The sequence below is a fragment of the Pleurodeles waltl genome, chromosome 7 (assembly GCF_031143425.1).
Source record: "Pleurodeles waltl isolate 20211129_DDA chromosome 7, aPleWal1.hap1.20221129, whole genome shotgun sequence".
Taxonomy (NCBI): Eukaryota; Metazoa; Chordata; class Amphibia; order Caudata; family Salamandridae; genus Pleurodeles; species Pleurodeles waltl.
Genome location: NC_090446.1, coordinates 1,028,534,104 through 1,028,546,601, shown reverse-complemented (window position 1 = coordinate 1,028,546,601; position 12,498 = coordinate 1,028,534,104). Strand labels below are relative to the sequence as shown.

The 12,498-nt window shown below is 46.0% G+C and overlaps 1 protein-coding gene across 2 annotated transcripts in view; it reads right to left on the bottom strand.

Moving 5' to 3' along the window:
• LOC138245867 (actin-related protein 2/3 complex subunit 1A-B-like) overlaps window positions 1–5,419 on the bottom strand; it is a 151,451-nt gene extending 146,032 nt beyond the window's left edge. The window contains exon 1 of one of the 2 annotated variants that reach the window (XM_069199846.1): window positions 5,292–5,419. The gene's annotated coding sequence lies outside the window, so the exon portion shown is untranslated. Of the gene's footprint in view, window positions 1–3,040; window positions 3,095–5,291 lie in introns of those variants that run through there. The other variant, XM_069199847.1, reaches the window with a different exon arrangement.
• Between the last annotated feature and the right edge of the window lie 7,079 nt (window positions 5,420–12,498).

Sequence of the window (12,498 nt, the reverse complement as noted above, 5' to 3'; positions counted from 1 at the left end):
ATTGATGTGTCCTGGGGACAGTGGCATGGGCCCACTGGGTGGGTGCTGTGCTGGTGTTTCCTGAGGGGTGAGGCTCTGTGGTGGGTTGGGACTGTGCCTGGGTACCCAACTGTCCAGAGGTCCAGGATAGGCCAGGTTGGTCATCGAGATCCAGGCGTGCAGAGCTGCTGTTGTCACTGTGGGCCTCTTCTGTGGGGGGATTGGATGTAGCTGGCACCTCCTCTCCGGTGACGTTGACTATGGGTCCTGTGGGGATGCAAATGCAGTGTTAGTGTATCTCAGTGGGCCATATTGTGCATAAGTGTGTTTCCCTCTATGATTGTGATTTCCCTGTCAGCTTGGCATTGTGTGAGTGGTGATTTACTGGGCATGCTGTGGTGATGGGTGTCCATGCAGGTCTGTGATGGGGGTCCATGCATAGGTGTTGCATGCAGGGCTTGGTATTGGGATGGGTGGGTTGTGATGGTGGGGTATAGGTGAGGTGATGGAGTGATGGGAGTGAGGGTAATGGTGGAGGTATGTGATGGCATGCAGGCAGGGTCGGGGATATAATAGTAAAGATATGACTTACCAGAGTCCAGTCCTCCTGCTAGGCCCTCAGGGTGCATTATCACCAAGACTTGCTCCTCCCATGTTGTTATTTGAGGGGGAGGAGGTGGGGGCCCACCGCCAGTCCTCTGTATGGCTACCTGGTGTCTTGCAACCACTGAACGCACCTTCCCCTGTAGGTCGTTCCACCTCTTCCTGATGTCATCCCTTGTTCTGGGGTGCTCTCCCACTGCGTTGACCCTGTCCACTATTCCCTGCCATAGCTCCCTCTTCCTAGCTATGGATGTCTGGTGCACCTGTGATCCGAAAAGCTGTGGTTCTACCCAGATGATTTCCTCCAGCATGACTCTTAGCTCCTCCTCTGAGAACCTGGGGTGTCTTTGGGGTGCCATGGATGTGGTGTGCGTGAAATGTGTGAGGATGTGTGGGGTGATGTGTGGGGTGATTTGTTGTGGTGGATGCTGTGATGTGCGTGGATGGTGTATGGGTGATGGTGTTCTGTGCCTCTGATTGAGGAGGTGCTCCTGCCTTGTCTCTCTTCTATGTGCTATCATTTTTTTCACTGTAAAGGGTTGTGGGTAATGTGGGTGGGTGTTTTATAGTGGTCTGAGTGTGTGGGTGTGGTGTGTGTATGTGTGTCAGGGGTGTGTAGTTTGAATTGTCCAATGTCGTGGTGTTTTGTAAATGTGTGTGTATTTTGTGCGCAGCGGTGTGTACCGCCAATGGTTTACCACGTTTGAAAGACCGCCACAGTGATTCGTGGGTTGTGATACTGTGGGCGTATTCCTGTTGCCGTAATGGTGTGGGTTTCAGTACCGCCAGTTTATCACTGACCTTTGGTCTGGCGGACTTGTGTGGGTGTCTGTATTGTGGAGGATTTCTCAGTGTGGGTCATAATACCCGTAGCCGAATACCGCCGCAGTCACGGTATATTGGCAGCCGTCAGCACGGCAGTAGGCGGCATTTACCTCCAGTGTTGTAATGAGGGCCTTAGTTTTTTCTAAAACTCCGTAGGAAGATTTTTCACTTATTGATATTCCTAAAGAGCACAGGACACTGCACCTCGATTGCTCCTGCCCATTTGATGCCAGTAGAATTTGCTTGGCCTCTATGACTACATAACCTATCATGTTTGTTTGTTGCAGAATATGACTGCTCATGTTACTTTCCATCTGAGCCGCTGACGGCACGCAGTGAAGTTTTTGATGTGAGTTAGCATCATATGGGATTGATTAAAAAAGTAGTAACCTTTCACCCATATATTTCATCCTACAAGCAGGTGCAAATTTGCTACAATTTGAAATATACAAATACTAGCCGTGGAACACCTGAAAAGCAGCAACAGTCTCACTTTTTCAGCCGTACAATTGACAATATCATGTGGCACTTTTAGATCTGGTGTTATCCAAGACCTTTTGATTTTACTAAAATATGCATAATATACTTACATATTGGGCCTTTCAGTCACTTCTCTTCATCCATTGGTCTTTGTGTCATTCACATTTTGCTTTCGCCCACTACAGCATGTAGATAGGGGCAATAGTCCAGCCTACTTAAGCCACTAGTTGACTTCACTTTGAGTGACTGCATTTTGCTCTCTCACAAGGAGGACATCTGCATAAAACCTAGTTCCATTCAGTGCCAGTGCCAGTGTTTTTGTTTTACTTTATAATTACTTTAGTACTGCCTTTGTGTTAGAGCCTGATGTGATTGCAGGATACTTCTGATGCACATCCCATCTTTATCAGATTCCATCTCCTGCCTAGGCTGTTGTAAATTTCCATTGGAGTGTTTTGCTTTTCTGACTGCTGCTATTTCACAGCATACCAGATCGCATTGTATCCATTTGAAACTGTTCTATACTTTGAAGGACCAATTTATGCTTTCTTAATAACAACTGTTGCCCTCTTTCTATTCGTTGTGTTATCCCTTTCTTTCTTTACCTCCTTGAGAAAAGAATCCATGAGCTCAGCCTCAAGGAAGTGAGCATCTTAAAAGCAACCTCGTGATATAACAAGGTACATTAATATGAGATTGATGTGGGGATCATTTCGGAAATTAGCCTTGGCCTGATTTTGGGATCCTTGTTGTTATTACTTTGCGCTTGAGTTTAGGATCCCAGTATTACTGTCTGCAATTGCAAAATTATCGCCTCCTCCCCTTGCAAAGTTACATGAAATTTCCTGGAAATGTCAGGATATTACGCTTTCAGCGTGAAACGAGCCCCGTACTTTGAATAAAAATACATACGAGGCATCCGTTAAATAAAAAACACAAAATAATGCAGGTTTGATCGGGAGTCTAGCTCAAGAAGAAAACGTCTTTCAAGTCTGACGTTTGATGTGTGAATCAGATTCCCACAGTGAAAATCGGGCAAAATCTGATCCTGACTTTCAAGGTGCTCAAAGGTTTCTCATCCTTTCAGGGACAGAATATCTCACAAAATTGTAGCAGCGCACAGTACGTAGGGAAGAAGGTTTTCAAATCTTACCTCATTATTGACGCCGGAGTTTGCTCTGCCTCGAGTGCCATTTTGTTTTTTACGGCCCACCTCCCCCCAACTTCCCTCCCCACGCCCCGTCACACCCGCCACCTCCGGCTGCAGTATGACTGCACATTGCAAGTAGCACAAAGTCCACATGCCAGGAGGGAGTTGAGGACATGTCACATAGCAACCACCAACACACTCGGCGCAAGCCGAGCAATGGGTACAGAGGTTCTGCAGTTCAACCCATTAAAATGACATACAACGCATGGCATTCGAAGAGATTAATATGAAGCCCGCTTCATGTTCATTATGTGAGTTTTACTGCACAGAGATCCTGGTTAGTAGGCTAGCCATAAGACAAATAGTGTTCCCTGTTCCGTAAATCTACACCGACTGTGTAACTTTCTCTCGTGCGAGATTTGCTTGGATTAGAAATGTCTGCCATATGCCCTCCTCTGCGCTAACATTCACCCTGTGACTTGCAACAACTGATGGATAAAAGTCGACAGGTATCTTGCAATCCTTTTGTACAGGGGTGCGTCCCTCGCATGTGTTTGCGACGACAGCAAGTTGGACAGTCAGCAGGAAAGCTCCGTGAGATCCTACATATTCAACAGATTGCGAAAATGGAGAGATTTCACAATAGAAAGCATCTTCAAAGCCTGCATTTTAGATAGATTCTCCCATAGCATAGCATCCATAAATCTTATATATCTCAAAATAAATATGTGTACCATGGAAGGGAACACTATGTAGAGATACACAGAAACTCTGGCATAAAGGCCATTTTGCAGCTTTGCAGATCCCCACACAGACACGCCGTGGTCTTGCCTTGAACGGAATGAACCCAGATGCAGAATTAGTCGCCATCCAGCGACTCTTCTATGTCGGATTGGGCTTGTGGAAACTTGTAGGGGCAGGTAAAAGCAGGAAACCCCGAGCAGTCAACTGAAGCATAAATAGCAGGCAGGGAAATGCCAGCCACGAAGACAGAGGTCGCACCGACATTCTTAACACACTCCTACCATAATGAGTTACACACACTGTACGTTGAGGCCCGATGTCCTCGTCGTGTGCAACCCTTACATATACGCAGCGACAGTTCAAATGTTTTGGCCACACTGAACGTGGCTTGCACAGCCTCCGCCTCCCCCCAGAAACCACAGTATTTTTCAAACCTTTGTGGCGGTTGCTTGTTAGGACAGCCATAGGTGCCAACAGACCTGATTCGGGCAGGAGACTCCCGATTTTGTAAGACCAAAATAGCTGAATTTTACTTGTCTCCAGCCTAAAATCTTCTCAGCTTCAATGTAAACCAAAGGGGAAATCTAATTCACCTGATTCTGTTTTCAAAATCTCCCTCTTTCCTGGTTTAAAGTGTTGGCATGTATGGACACCCGCCGCTGTTTGTGTGTAAAGTCTTTTGAGATGCGGTCGACCGTGTAAAAGTTATTTGTTTGTTTGTTTTATTTACGCTTGCCTGTGATGGGTGCATGACGGAGGGCCACACTCTGTCAGCACGTTTTACACAATTAATGCCACGAAAGGGCTCCACACGACTCACTGATTCGTACACGGACACAGGTGAGGTTTCCGTTTGGGTTTTGCCGAATAAAAGGGGCCCCATCACGACTGCAAAGGCCATGCTAAGGCGGCCTGTTCCACAGACACCGTCTCACTGGAAATATAAATATGTCTCCATGCAATGAGTGTTAGAACAGCAATCGGGCTTTGTTTTCATTTCATAGATTTTTTTTGTATCTTGTGTTGAACTGCTGATATTTTTCCTACTTGACTACTATCTGTAATAACACGAGCCGAACACTGGAAATATATCTTCTATTTGGGCCGCTGTATGCATTTCATATCAATATTTATAATCGAGGATGCCGAACGCTGTATACCTTTGAAAAGTGCTGAGAAAACTTTCAATTTACACTTTTTTTTTTTCATTTACATATTTAAATCCACACAACAAAGTTGGAAAGGCGGTCTATTGGTCAGGTTGCTGCTCACAGACCAAGACGCTATTATTATAATCTAATTTTCTCCTTTTCGCTTCTTTGTGTGGCTTTGGGCAAATTACTTCATTGGGGGGCGGGGGCAGCAGTTTCCGTATCTGCCAGTGTTTTGTAGCGCTTAGAAATGGACTAAACACACACATTTCATGAACAGATGGCAAGAATGATATGTGCACCCCCTAACTATACCAGTTAGGCGCCCTACAAATAATAAAACAATGAAATAAACATACCGAATTTGGAGCAGTGATCTGAGAGAGAGAGCTGAACGAGCTTGCTGCTTAGAAGGTAGACAGTCCGGTGAAAATGCCTCAAAAACAAGGAGTAACATGCCTGGAGGATCCAGCTATGGGTGTTGGTTTCGAAAGGGCTTGAAACTATTTGCCTGAGGCCCTACATGGAATGCCTGTCATGCAGTGAGCAGAGGAAGGATTTCAAGGCAAAAAATAACCAAGACATCATGAAATGTTCTGCTACTTTTTCATACCTTAAAGTTACTAACCCGAAAGTGGGTCCCATTTCCCGCTTCCATGCCACTGCCCCACATCTGATTCTTCTTTTGGCATAACTGGTAGCCAATGTATCATGATACACAAAAACAAACACTTTAGGTTCTGATGTTCGGAATTCCTTTTTTTCGAGACTATTCACAGTTTATAAAATTTGCTAAGTTTAACTTTTTTCAATTACACTAATCATTTTTTATTACGCATTACTGTTTTAGTGGGTTTAACCCCCCACTGGTTAAAGTTTCCCTAAAAAATGCATTAAACTGTTGACACAGAAGTTAAACAATATTTGCAAAATATAGTTTGACAAAAAAATATAGACACATATTATCGAGAGTATCTATTCATGGGCATGACATAGGTGGATGTTTAGGCAATTCACATCTACACTGTCTTGATTTTCATTCTGTAGTTGATGCAGAACGTTCTGGTCGTATTACATTTCTGGTAAATCGTTGTTGGCATGGGACTATCCCCGGAATGATAAATGGACTGTGTGTGCAAAGGCTTAGGGCTATCCATGACAATGTGAGGTCCAGGTCCTGTTTTGTGATCACCAAGCATGCCCTAATAGTAAAGCAGTGGACTATCGCCCATGCATCGAGTGTATCACATGCACTAATGATAGCAGTGTACCCTTTTAATAAATCTACAGTGTAACCCGACCTTTTTCCTGTGTCAGTCAGAGTGCATTCTCCTGACCCCTCTCATGTAAAGTTCAGGTGTGGTGTGAAACCCAGAATCATGCATTGACAGAGTGCATGTCGAATGTGTGTATGTTCAGTGAGTGTGTGCCACAAGTATGGCTGCAGGAATATGTGTGCTGTCTAAGTCTGAGTACTGGGGCCTGTCGGTCCATTCATTTTAGATGCCCTTGGTTTAGCATTGCACATGATGGAGGAAGAGGACAGCTTCTCCCAGGCAGCAGAAGTGTATTTCCTGCATTCATGTGGCTGGAGGGTGGAGACTCAAACACTGAAGTGAGGAGGATGGATGCAGGGCTTCCTTTAGAAATTCCATGAGGTCCTTGTTAGCAAAGGATTGTTGATTAGTTCTTCCTGAGCACTGCCATTCGGTAGATGGTAGGGGTGAGGGTGGGACTGCATTTTCTGTTGTTTAAGGTGAGTGTGTTTCTAGGAATCGTATAACCTTTTTCTATCCCAGATTACTACTTCTGGAAGGCAGATGCCATTTGCAAGAGAACCACCTAAACCAGTTCTGAAACCTCAGACAGTAGGTCCATATCCCCTTTCTGGAGAGTGTGTATAAGAGTAGAATACAAACCATCCTAGTTTTTCCATTCCCTCGTTGTTCTTTACAAACTAAGGGAGAGCTCCACAGAGCACTTAAAGAGATGTTGTTCAACCAGGGTTGGTGTCTGTCAGCCAGTGTCCCAGAGGTAAGGGGACATCACCTTAAGTCAACACTTTCTTCTGGAGGTGCTGAGGGTCTACAAAAAGAGCCCATAAACTTGCCAGTCTGCTGAGAGAGGGAAAGAGTGCACCTGGCCATGCAGGAGAAGCTCAGCATATTCCCAACATGAGAATCCAGGGAAAGCTGACAACCCAAGAGAGCAAGCAAAGGTTGACCCATGTTGTCGACAGGCCCCAGATCCATCTACGCAGTTCGTGAGTGAGCTGAATCTAGATTTATCAGAGCTTATATCCCTGTGTTGTACAGTGCAGCCACTACTGACTAGGAGAGGAGAGCTACACTGCTGTCAAAGTGAACAGCCCTGAATGGCTCACAACTGCCCCAAAGACACTAGCATGAGAGGTCCCCATGAAAGAAGAGTCAATGCCATGAGGGTGGGAGAGTAACACACGTCCATTGAACAGCCCCACCTGCCATGAACGACCATCAAGTAAAAGGTGAGACATAGAGCCTGATTATGAGTTTGGTGGATGGGGGCACCCATACGCCAAACTCCAGACAAGGTGGTTGCCACCGTGCCGGCTACCTCCCTTCTGGCCTCATTAAGACTTTCCTGCTACACCCAGCTGGAAAGTGGCAGCAGCATTGTTGTCTGCGCATAATCGAGCCAGCTGCAATGCTGCCGCCCGCAGGGAGCACCAGCACCTGTTCTGCACCAGCCTTTTCATGGTGGTGAAACCAGCATGAAAAGGCTGGTGGAGAACCAGGCTGTAATCAGCAGGGCAGTGCTGCATTCAGCACCGCGCTGGCTGATTGCAACCTGCACCCACCATCAGCCCGTCAGGATCTCAGATCCCAGCAGGGATGGCAGTAGGTTGGTGGGACAGCCCACCACCTCGTTATGTGGCGGTCGGACCGCCACAGCCAATATGAGGGTTACGGTCCGAGGACCACCACACTCATAATTAGGCCCTTAGTCTGCGCAGTCTGCACCTCTGGATGAAGGACTGTGTTGCATGGGTGATTCCACCATGCCAGCTTGAGATTATAAAATATAAAGATTGAAAAAGACATAGAACTGAGTTAATCTTGAAGCTGTGATAACACTTGAGGCATCTGCACCTGTTCCTATTTCTCTCCAAAGATCATAAAGTACTGAGTATGCTAATAATATTCTCTTGATTGCACTGTGAGGGAGAAAGGTTGCCAGAATGGACAGAGTTTAAATTGTACCACTTCTAGGGAAGGAAAACAGAGTCTACAGTGATAAAGTCAAGTGTATCATTCAGGGCCAGCCTTGTGCTTATGTAGCTATACATGAAAATGCACTACACTTCCTTGTGCACACATGTGCATAGTCATACAGACATACACACTGCACACACACAAAGCAAACAGTTAATTATTAAAAATGCATATTGCACCCAAATGGGGCATTAGAAATTATGAATTTGGCAAGATGTGTACAGACTTAAGAGAGCTTTACAAGCGAACACGGCTGACAGACCGTTTTTGTGTTGGGTGTTATTTTTTTCCAAATGTTGAAGGGTACTAAATCCACACACAGTATTTTGTTATTTACTTATTTATATATCATCCAAAATCATTAGAGAGAAATTCACTGTTGAACAAGTATTTGTGCTATCAACCTCCTTTTTATTATTTCCATGATTTTTGCATGCTCGTGCCAGGTTAAACCAGCCTTTGCATTTTATTCATACCAGGTCCATACAGCCGATACAGCCAACACATATTTTGCACTTTTTCAGTGCCTGTTATGTTGGGGCTTTTTCAGGGCTGAAAGCTCAAATAACAACATCACTTTTGTTAATGAGGTATCATTGTCCTTCCTCCATGTTCATATTCTCCTAGAGACCGTGGGCGGTCTGCAGTATATCCTGTGATTAATTAGAGCATATCTTCATTTGTTGAAGCTCCCACAGGTTTGTCTTGGTTCCATCTTTACATAATGCTAGGGTAGTCTTATTCAGGTCAGCCACTGGTGAAGTTCCGCATCTTTATTGAGTCCCCCGGTACTTAATTGTATTTAATGATCAACCAACTCTCACTCTTGCATAGGGTACATTGCAAATCTCCACTCCACCTCCAATTTTATGTATACATAGTTAGATTGGGTTATATGGATAGAATTGGCTATTGTTCATTATCCTTTAAAAAAAAAAATATATATTGCAAGTTTTATAGAACAAAAAATTCATGTCACACAAGGTGCAGAGAGAACAACAATGCCCTGAACGAAGACAGGCGATGCAACAGACAAATGTACACTGTAAAAGTACATGAAGAGATCAGAAAGTACGCACAGTATATCATGTGGAACAGAATAGTTAGAAATCTGCACCAGGGGATGGCGGCAAGCTGCCACTCCGCTCAGAGTGAAGGGTGTTGGGAGTATCAGGTAGAGAGGACGCCTGTGTTAGGAGGTAGGAGCGGATCGGTTGCCAGATATCTTTAGGGACTGATGTCAACGGCTGCAGTGAGGGGTATAATTCACTGGTAGTATCAAAGTATGTAAAATCCCGCAACCATGCATCTTTTGTGGGACAAGTACTGCTGCCCCAGTGGAGGGCGAGCCAGCACTTGGCAAGTAGCAGCGCAATGGCGACAAACTGCCGAGTAGATTGTGAAAGTAGCTTAACATAGAAGAGGATCAGGGGCCATCTCTCGGCCCACCATATAGGGCAGTGCACAGTGAATATCCTCCCAGTACGCGAGGATGTAACAACACGTCTATGACAAGTGTATGAAGTCTGCAAAGTCAGCCCCACACTTAGGGCATTGATGGGATCACATGGATTCTAATTTAGTATGTGCTCGGGGGGTGATGTAGGCGCGGTACAGGAATTTAAAGTGCAGCAACTTATGACAGTAGTTGTTGGACACCAATTTCGTTTGCCTGCAGCAATAGTACCAGACCTTATCTGGTAGGGGGTGGCCAATGTCCCTCTCCCTGGCCACCCCAGACTTCTCCGACCCACTTGGTCTAAGCTGTAGTGAGAAGTGATAGAGCTGAGAAATTATATATGCACAGTCAGGGAAAGAAGAGAGCAAAGCTAGAGGGGGAACGTCCTTGTGTTCTGCGGGGCATGTAGGCAATGCAGAACGTAATGTACTGTAGAGTGTATGCAAAATGAATCTCTCCATGTGGGGAGACTGGCGCCCCACTGTAATTTCAACCACAGAGCGGAGAGTGGCATTCGTAAACAAGTCGCTGATCGTATGTAACCACAGAGAGACGAGAGTGTGCTGGGTCAGCTTCTCGTGCATGAGCGGGAGCCACAGATTATCTGCCAGGGAATGTTGGGCGAAAAAAGGGAGTCAAAGCCTAAGTACCAACGCAACCTGGCCCAGGTTCAGGCCCAAAAAGTGGTGGGAAGAATCTGTATTTCGGAAGGATTTCTGGGTAAGTCCTCTGGAAGTAGGAATGAGGTTGATGAGGCGGGGGACTGCAAACCCTCCGGTTTTAGAAATTGAATTCTACTGTCTAGATGATACCAGTAGTAGGCAAAATATGCCTGGGCCACTGGGTAATACAGGAAGAGATCTGGAACTCCAAAGCCTCCACGCTAGAACAGGAGTGTCAGAGTGGACCAGCAAACGCGAGGGCGCAGACCATCCCAGACAAATCATGTGAGTAGGCCACACAGATTATCGAAAAAACTAATAGTGAGAGCAATGGGAACATTTAGAAAATAATACAAAAAACGGGGGAGAACTACCATTTTAATTATCGCCACATGGCTAGCAAAAGACAGAGGTAAGATGATCCATCGCTCAATTTGAGTGGTAAGCCTATCAATTGCTGGGCCATAAATGTGTTGTATGACTTCGGAAGCCATGTCTGTGAAGGTGGACTCCAAGGTATTTGGTAGTATCGTTGTTCCAAATCAAGGGATAAGGAGGGGGCAGGGCATGGCTGCATCAGTCAAGAGGAAGAGCTCGGTCTTGCCCCAATTAATGGACAGGTCGGAAAAAAAGCTGAAAAAAGTCCTCGATCAATGGGACAAGATTGGCATCTGGTTCACAAACAAACAAAAGGATGTCATCTGCATGGAGGGAAGCAAGAAGCGGACAATGATGGAAGCGGGGTCCCTGGTGCAAGTGACGCTTGAAAAGTATAAACAAAAGAGGAGAAAGAAGGCACCCCTGGCGAGTAACGCAGGCAAGTGTAAAGGGCTCTGAGATTGTCCCGTTGACCTGAATTCGGGCCGAGGGGGACTTATACAGTAACGCCACCAAGTCATGGAAGCCCTGTGTTATACCAAGCTTCTGTAGTATAGCAAATAGAAACGGGCACTCTAATTACTCGAAGGCCTTCTCTGCATCTAGCAAAACCACAGCAACTGGGTGTTCTGGGACTATCTGGCTAGGAGCAGCAAAGACAGTGCGCCGATTGGTGGAAGTAGATCTGTGGGGTACAAATCCTGATCGCACTGGAGCGATAAAGCTCTCCAGCAGCAAGGAGAGGTGCGTAGCAAGAATCTTAGCCAAGATCTTGTGGGCATGATTAAGTAGGGATAATGCGTGGTTTGAAGCGCAATGTTGAGGTGGCTTCCCAGGTTTAGGAAGGAGCACAATCACTGCTTCACGCAATGTGGGAGGAACAGCACCTTGTTCGAGGGATTCTGCGTAGATCTCAAGCAAGTGTGGAATAAGGGTTTCTATATACACCATATAGAAAGCACCTGTAAAGCCATTGGTACCAGGGGCCTTAGAGCTACCAAGCGAGCTGATGGCTTGAGACACCTCATCCACAGTTATGGAAGAGGCCAAGAATTGCCACTGACCAGACACGAGCCACATCATGGCAGCCTATGCCAAATAGGCCGCAAGCTCAGTGGGAGTCGAGTTGATTCGAGGAGAGTATAAAGAATGATAATAAGTCCTAAACAAGGATTGGATGTCTGGGGATTCAAGGGCCTTGGTCCCGTCCTCCAACTGGAGGGAGGTAACAAAAGTTGACTGATATGAAGGGCACACTAGTCGGGTCAGCGTACGGCCCAGCCTCTCCCCTCACTATAGGAATGTGCTGTGGCATATTTATCAAGATATAGCACTTCCCGGTCTGCGGCAGAGCCAAAATACTGCCATAAGGAGGCCCTGATCAGAGGAGTCTGGAGAGTTGGTGGCATCATAGATTGCTGATCTAGGACCTGCAGGTCCCGCTCCAGGCGCTTCAGCCCCCCCAATAGAGCAGAGCACCCTGCATGCTTAACATTGCACCCCTCTAATGTGTGCCTTGAATGCTTCCCAAAGGGTAGTGTATGTTTGAACAGTGCATGTATTAAGAGTAAAATACACGGATATGATTTCATGCAGTTCAGACTGAAGCGCAGTATCATGGAACGCATTCCTGTGGAAGCGCCATGAGTAGAGTGGTGGGAACCGGGTTGGGATGCACACATTTTCCAACACTGGGGAGTGGTCAGACAATGTGCAGGTAAGATGCAAAATTCCTGCAACCCAGAGGAGAAGAACTGGAGAAACATACCAGAGATCAATGCGAGGCCATATGTTATGAGGGCTACAATAGAAG